Source organism: Schistocerca gregaria, unplaced genomic scaffold (assembly GCF_023897955.1).
Source record: "Schistocerca gregaria isolate iqSchGreg1 unplaced genomic scaffold, iqSchGreg1.2 ptg000441l, whole genome shotgun sequence".
Lineage (NCBI taxonomy): Eukaryota > Metazoa > Arthropoda > Insecta > Orthoptera > Acrididae > Schistocerca > Schistocerca gregaria.
In genome coordinates, this window is record NW_026061864.1 from 1515238 (window position 1) to 1522608 (window position 7371).

The window sequence follows — 7371 nt, forward strand, 5'->3', positions numbered from 1 at the left end:
CACGGAAGAAGAAGTGACAAGTAAGAAAAATACAGTTAATACTTAAATTAAGGTAGCTCGCTGCACAGCAGACGTGAAGCAGACGGCGGTTAGGGCGACACATGAACTTACAACATAAAAGTAATAACAGATAAAAATACATGTTCATGAACCTGAGAGAAAATCAGTCCATAAGTTTAAGCAAACGCTATCAGCAGTACAATGAGAATCAGCTTAATTTTTCAATTAACTCCTCGACAGAATAGAAGGAGTGACCCATGAGGAAACACTCCAGTTTCGATTTGAAAGCGCGTGGATTACTGCTAAGATTTTTGAATTCGAGTGGCAGCTTATTGAAAATGGATGCAGCAGTATACTGCACACATTTTTGCACAAGAGTTAAGGAAGTCCGATCCAAATGGAGGTTTGATTTCTCCCGAGTATTAACCGAGTGAAAGCTGCTTATTGTTGGAAATAAACTAATATTGGTAACAAGAAACGACAATAAGGAATATACATATTGAGAGGCCAATGTCAAAATACCCAGACTCCCTGAACAGAGGTCGACAAGAGGTTCGTGAACTCACACCACTTTTTGCCCGAACCTCTCGTTTCTGAGCCAAAAATATCGTTCTAGAATGGGAAGAGTTACCCAAAAACATAATACCATACGACATAAGTGAATGGAAATAAGCAAAGTAGACCAATTTACTTGGCGAAGTATCACTCACTTTCGGTACCGTTCGAATAGTGAAAATGGCAGTATTAAGTCTTTGAACAAGATCCTGAACGTGGGCTTTCCACAACACCTTACTATTTATTTGAACACCTAGGAATTTGAACCGTTCAGTTTCACTAATCATATGCCTATGCTGTGATAGTAAAACGTCAGGTTTTGTTGAATTGTGTGTTAGAAACCGTAAAAACTGAATCTTACTGTGATTTAACGTTAGTTTATTTTCTACAAGCCATTGACTGAGGTCATGTACTGCACTACTTGAAACGGAGTCAATGTTGCACACAACATTCTTTACTACCAAGCTAGTGTCATCAGCAAACAAAAATATTTTAGAGTTACCCGTAATACTTGAGGGCATATCATTTATATAAATAAGGAACTACAGCGGCCCCAACACTGATCCCTGAGGAACCCCCTCCCCTTGACAGTACACCACTCAGATCCCCCATCATACTGTATTACGTTCCCCCATTTCTGTATATCGTTCCCTAATGCTCTTCCTGAAACACTGTACAACTTCTGATTCTGTCAGTTCTTTCAGGTCCCATCTCCTTAAATTCCCAACTTTTTCCAGTTTCTTCAGTTTTAATCTACAGTTCATAATCAATATATTATGATCAGAGTTCACATTTGCCCCTGGAAATGTCATACAATTTAAAATATGGTTCCTAAATCTCTGTCTTACCATTATATAATCTATATGAAATATTGCAGTATCTCCAGGTCTCTTCCACGTATACAACCTTCTTTCATGATTTTTGAACCAAGTGTTAGTTATGATTAAGTTATGCTCTGGGCAAAAGCCTACCAGGCGGCTTCCTCTTTAATTTTTTACCCCCATTCCATATTCACCTACTAGGTTTCCTTTTCTTCCATTTCCTACTGTCGAATTCCAGTCACCCATTAATATTAAATTTTCATCTCCCATCACTATCTGAATGATTTCTTTTATCTCATCACACATTCCATCAATTTCTTCATCATCTGAAGACTACTTTTACGACTTTGGTAGGCGTGGGATTCGTGGCTATCTTGGCCACAACAATGCGTTCACTATGCTGTATGTAGTAGCTTACCCGCATTCCTATTTTTATTAATTATTAGACCTACTCATGCATTAGCTTCATATTAGCCTTCCTAATACTTAAATCTATATCCGATGTTAACAATGACGCCGGTGGATGGACTATCACGAAATTACTGACCGTCGAGAATGTCACAAATATAACCGACAAGCTAATGGGCCCTTCACAGGAAAAGGTTTTTTGCCAGAAAACGGGGAAAACTGAAACCCAGCAAATGAGTAAAAAAGTGTATATTCACTGACAAAAAAAATAGTGTACGCACACAACTTACACAACAATAGTCTGGGATTACTCTATTACGTAATACAGTTTTTGTGATTGTATCTTGCAGCTTTAGTTATTTTTAATTAAAAGAGGCTTTAAAAGGACAGAAAGAACGTGTTGGACTACGCTACAGATCGTTCTGTTAGCACAGTGTTTACTTTGTAATCACTTTCGTTGACTTCGGCAACTCTCAACAGAAATCTCCAACCTAACCGAGACAATGTGCTACGATACAGCCGAGATCATGACAAGAGAATGGGCTACATCACACTCGAAGTAAATGTATATAGGTAAGGATCCCCATGACCTGTATACGTCTGTTATAAAAAATCTCCAAGCCACTCTCCTCAAATAGACCGCAATCTTCTCTTGACCTTCAACTGTTACTATTTCAGAATTGAAAACCAGATTCAAAGAAAATTTGGCTACAAGGCACAAAACTAGAAAAATAAAAATAATAAAAGTGAGAACGTGAAACATGTTAGCAATAACCATAAACAGGAGATTTTACAGAAAATAAAATTGAGAAAGGAAATTATTAATATTATCGACCGTTTAGGAACTCTAGGCTACGAAAGGGATGAAAACACATATCGAATAAGTGGTGGAAGAGTTAGTGTGTTTTAAGATTAAATCCAAACAAGAATTAGAGAAAAACATATCGACGCAAGGCCTCTATTACGAAAAATTGCTAAATCTCGAGACAAATTGTGTCCTTCTGTATTTGATGAAATGTTTTGGCCCCTAGTACGGATGAAACAGTATCTGCAATATCAACAGGAACTTCGGACATGTGTTTCATATTTCATCCAAGCCTGTAGTCTATAAATATTTAAACAAAATACTATAACAAAATACCACTACAGGGGAATTACTTACGGAGTAGTTCTTGGTAAAGAAACACAGGACACAATTACGTATGTGGGCTTAATACGAACTACAACTGTGTTTATAAATCGCTATAGTTGCCTTGGACTAACGACGAGCGAATATCAATATAACCTGTACGCTTTTCAAAGCTGTTATCCATGAAAAAGCTAAACCACGTATCGCGAACAAAATACTATTTAACACCGAAACAATGATATTAGCTGACAATGGGCACAGACTTTAGTCAATGGGCACTGTCGAAAATTTGTGCCAGACCAGGATTAGCACCCGAGTCCCCTGGTTACTAGGGAGAGGCAATGATCACTGTGTCCGAATTACACAGTGGTCAACAGAATATCACGAACTGCCCGAGCATGCCGTTCGTTAGATCCAAATTCTCAATTTCTCCATAGACTGCTGATGCACTGCTCCTTGAACATAATCCTCCTCCCCTTAATTATACAGTACATGGCCAAAAAAACAGACACCGAATATATGCAAACTTGGCCTTACGAACATTGCAGACGTCGTCTATGTAACACACGTCAAACTTCAAAGAATTTACCAATTCGTTGCATTGTTTACTATAGACCACAAATCAAGTAACGTAAAAAAGCACTGCGTCTATTGAGATCATGATTCAGAGTTTAAAAAAAACTAATAAGTCGCCTACATATTACAGTTGCTGCCAAAAGAGGAGAACCATTATTTTCCCACAAAAGGAAATATAGTTAAAATGACGCTTCTATTTCGGTTAGTTTATGCGGTTACTAAAATTTGCCGTGAAAGTTACATAGTGGACTCTACCCTCCCCCCCACCAGAAACGTAGTTATCGTGGCTGTTGTGAGACTTTTGTACACAGTTAGAGAAAGTGTGTTAAATGTGGCGCGGACGGAAACACTAGGCTACGCTACAGGGCAATCTGCTCGCACAACGTTTAGTCGGCATTCATAATCGTTGGCGTAAACAACTCTCAATCAAATTACCACCTTCCAACCTAACTTAGATCTCGGGCTACACTACCAATCGGCCTGTCATCACAACCAAATATTCATTGAGTGGGGGTGGGGGGATTTCCTGTATCTCTAGGAAAAACTGTCAGTTTTGTCAGACTCAACAGCAAGATTTACCAATGGTAAACACTTTTTAGACGGCTCGTAATTTTAGAATAGTCCTCTTCGTCTTACTTGGCATAAATTGTTCGCTGGCGTCCCAGCAGCTAGCTCCCTCAGTGTCTGCTTCTGCCATCGCACCACGCCAGTCTGCTGTTGTCCTAGCAGACCGAACGCACCGCACATCCGACACCTTCGGAACCACTCACTGGCCAGTTAGCAACTGAGCGGAACACTGTTTACATCGTGAAAGGAAAACTATGCAAAGATGTACACTTAAATGGCACGACTGAGTAGCACACACACAGTAATATCTGAGGAATGTCCTTCGACACGCGCAGAACGAAAGTCTTCTCGCGAACGTACAGCGTCTCTGAAAAAAAATCTAGTGACTATATTCCGGCGTTACGGCCAGGTTCTCATACAAATGAGCAAAAAAGGGTAAATTTGAAATTTTTTTTGAGACAATGAAAATACATTCGAACGATCTGTTTGGGAATTACGAGTGACAATACTATGAGCTTCATTTTAGATTTTCAATAAAAAATGGCGCCCGTAATTATGATTTGATCAAGGGCTTGCGAGACTGGAGTACGCAGAGTGCGTGCAGTGTGGCACCTCAGATGTTACCTGAATTCAAAAATGGGTAACATCAGTTGATACTACATTATTTCTCTGAACTTGAAAATGGATAACATCAGTCGATAATACATAAAATTAATGGGAGCGTATACCTAACCGCAATGAAACAACCTTAAATTTAACGATACAGTGCTAATTCGAACTTTGAGTTCGATTTTGAGGGGTTTGTTTCACTCCTTATGCCTACACAAAAATTAGTTAATATTAACAAATGTCATATTATAGCTATAAGTTCCTAAGAAAAGTGTTTACTTTTAGGGGTCAGAGGTAGAAGTTAAGAGATCGAACCACTTTTAATTTATGCTGCATGCCGTTCTGAGAAAATCGTTACTCGAAAAAAAAAGTGTTCAAAGTTTAGGGAAAACATTTAGTTATATTATTACTTCGATTTGCATGAACTGAGTGTTACACATATATTCTTAATGTCGCTGAAAACGAATCTGAAGTCAGATTTTCAATATTCAAAACAGCTAATCCAATACGGAGGGCAAACGATTATGTTTTGACCAATTTTTACCAAAAATGTATTTTCGTTATTTACGTTTAGTCTGCAATTCAAGGAGTATTTATCAGCCCTTCCTCTACCTCTGATTGTTCCTAGACAGCAACTTCCTGTTCTTCTTGGCAGGAGAAGCCGATCTGTCTAAGCTGGATATGCAGCACTCGGCAGCCTGCACTTGATATTCGTCCGTATTTTCGGTGAGTATGTTTGCATGCATTCTGCAGTATGAATCCTTTTGAGCACGTGCGACACGGGACGAGTTATCATCTACATCTATATGGATACCCTGCAAAACACATTTAAGTGCCTGGCAAAGGGTTCATCGAATCACCTACACAACTGATAATTAATTGAAACCCTCAGCTGCCGACAGGTGTTGTTGATATACTTCGATGGGGACAGCTGAAAAGTGTGCCGCTACTGGGACTCGAACCCAGGATCTCCTGCTTACAAGGCAGACGCTCAATCCATCTGAGCTATCGAGGGCACAAATGAACAGCACGACTGCAGGAATTTATCCCTCGCACGCTTCCCGTGAGACTCACACCCCGAACCGCCCACAATCCGATTACGTAATGTACTTATTAGGTATTTGTCCATCCACTCATTACTGGCTCACACTAAGGTGACGATTCCCGTAAGATTTCCGGTAGCCTGTGCGCATTCGCACAGACGAAGGTCAATGGCTGGGTGACGTTTAACCATAGATATGAAGATAGTAACTGTTCTAGAAAGAACAGGCGCCACTGACGACCTTGCAGCTCTTCTAGAATACATGATAGACCGGCCGATGTGGCCGAGCGGTTGTAGGCACTTCAGTCGGGAGCCACGCGACCGCTACGGTCGCAGGTTCAAATCCTGCCTCGAGCATGGATGTGTGTGATGTCCTTAATTTAGTTACGTTTAAGTCGTTCTAAGTTCTAGGAAACTGATGACCTCAGATGTTAAGTCCCAAAGTGCTCAGAGCCATTTGAACCATCAGTCCGTATGTTTGCACACTACTTACAGTAACTTATGCTAAGGACAACACACACACAACCATGCCCGAGGGAGGACTCGAACCTCCAACGGGGGGAGCCGCGCGAACCGTGACAAGGCGTTGGACACATGGCGGGTACCCCGCGCGGCTCATGGCAGCCGTGACACTGCTTCAAACAATGGACTGTAGAAACTTTTGTAAAGCACGGATTAAAAAAAAAAACCTTTCCGTTCCAGGAGTCTAGACAAGTACACCTTTAAAAAATGCAACTACAAAGAAATTGAATTTTCGAACGGGCCAGGGCTTAAAACTTTGAAGAGTTAAATTTTAATGGCCGTTCTCTTCTATGCAAATAGTTTCACAGTAGAAATTTCTCTAGTTTTATTTATTTATTTATTTTTTGCTGTAGGTAAAGAAGGATAGGATTCTGAGAAGGGGGAAGGGGGGGGGAGGAATCTCGCCTCTCCCACCTTGGAATTCTCAGTACAGAATTTTTATTCATTACGAGATTCTCAGCCACTTGCAGAAGTGATTTCGCGTGATTCTGCAAAACTTTTCCTTTAGCCAATCGTAGCAACTATAGGATTCCGTTCCTGCTGCATGACATGTCTCGGAACTTAAACTGACCAACTTATTTGCATAAAGAGCTAGCTTATCATCCGCTTCTTTACTTACTTAGACCGTTCATGGTCTGCAAAGCATTTTTTCTTTAATCGTTTTTTTATGTCTTTTATAAACTGCAACACTTTCTAAACTTTTCTAAACTTAACGCCGTTGAAGCATGGTCTTTTGCTGAATGACCAAAAAGCAATGCTGACAGCTGGGATCCAAGGTTTTTGTTAATCAAGCCGTTTGTATTCTTGCTTGTATAACGCATATTTCTTTATATCTAATTGAGAAGTGAAATACCGGTTTTCGTAGATGCAGATTTAAAATATTTTAATATAACGCAATAAATATTTCATTAAAATTTTCATCCCCTTATGCTCGAAGTTAAAAACCAGTGAAACACGTAGTTTTTAAAAATTGTAACAGATTAGCCGAATACGAATTGTCAGATATGCTTTCATAATGCTTTCATAATGAACCATTTTCAGAAACGTGGAGCCGGATCTGGGGGTGAATTTCCTTCTCTCCGAGACACCCGGCTTCTTCTTCGACTTAGCCGGCAAAGAGGCCGAGGACGCCGGGTGGGGAC

The 7371-nt window shown here is 40.0% G+C and overlaps 1 non-coding gene across 1 annotated transcript; it reads right to left on the bottom strand.

Moving 5' to 3' along the window:
• Positions 1-5606: 5606 nt before the first annotated feature.
• Trnat-ugu (transfer RNA threonine (anticodon UGU)) lies at positions 5607-5681 on the bottom strand. The gene has a single exon. It is a non-coding gene; the product is annotated as a tRNA-Thr (tRNA).
• Positions 5682-7371: the final 1690 nt, after the last annotated feature.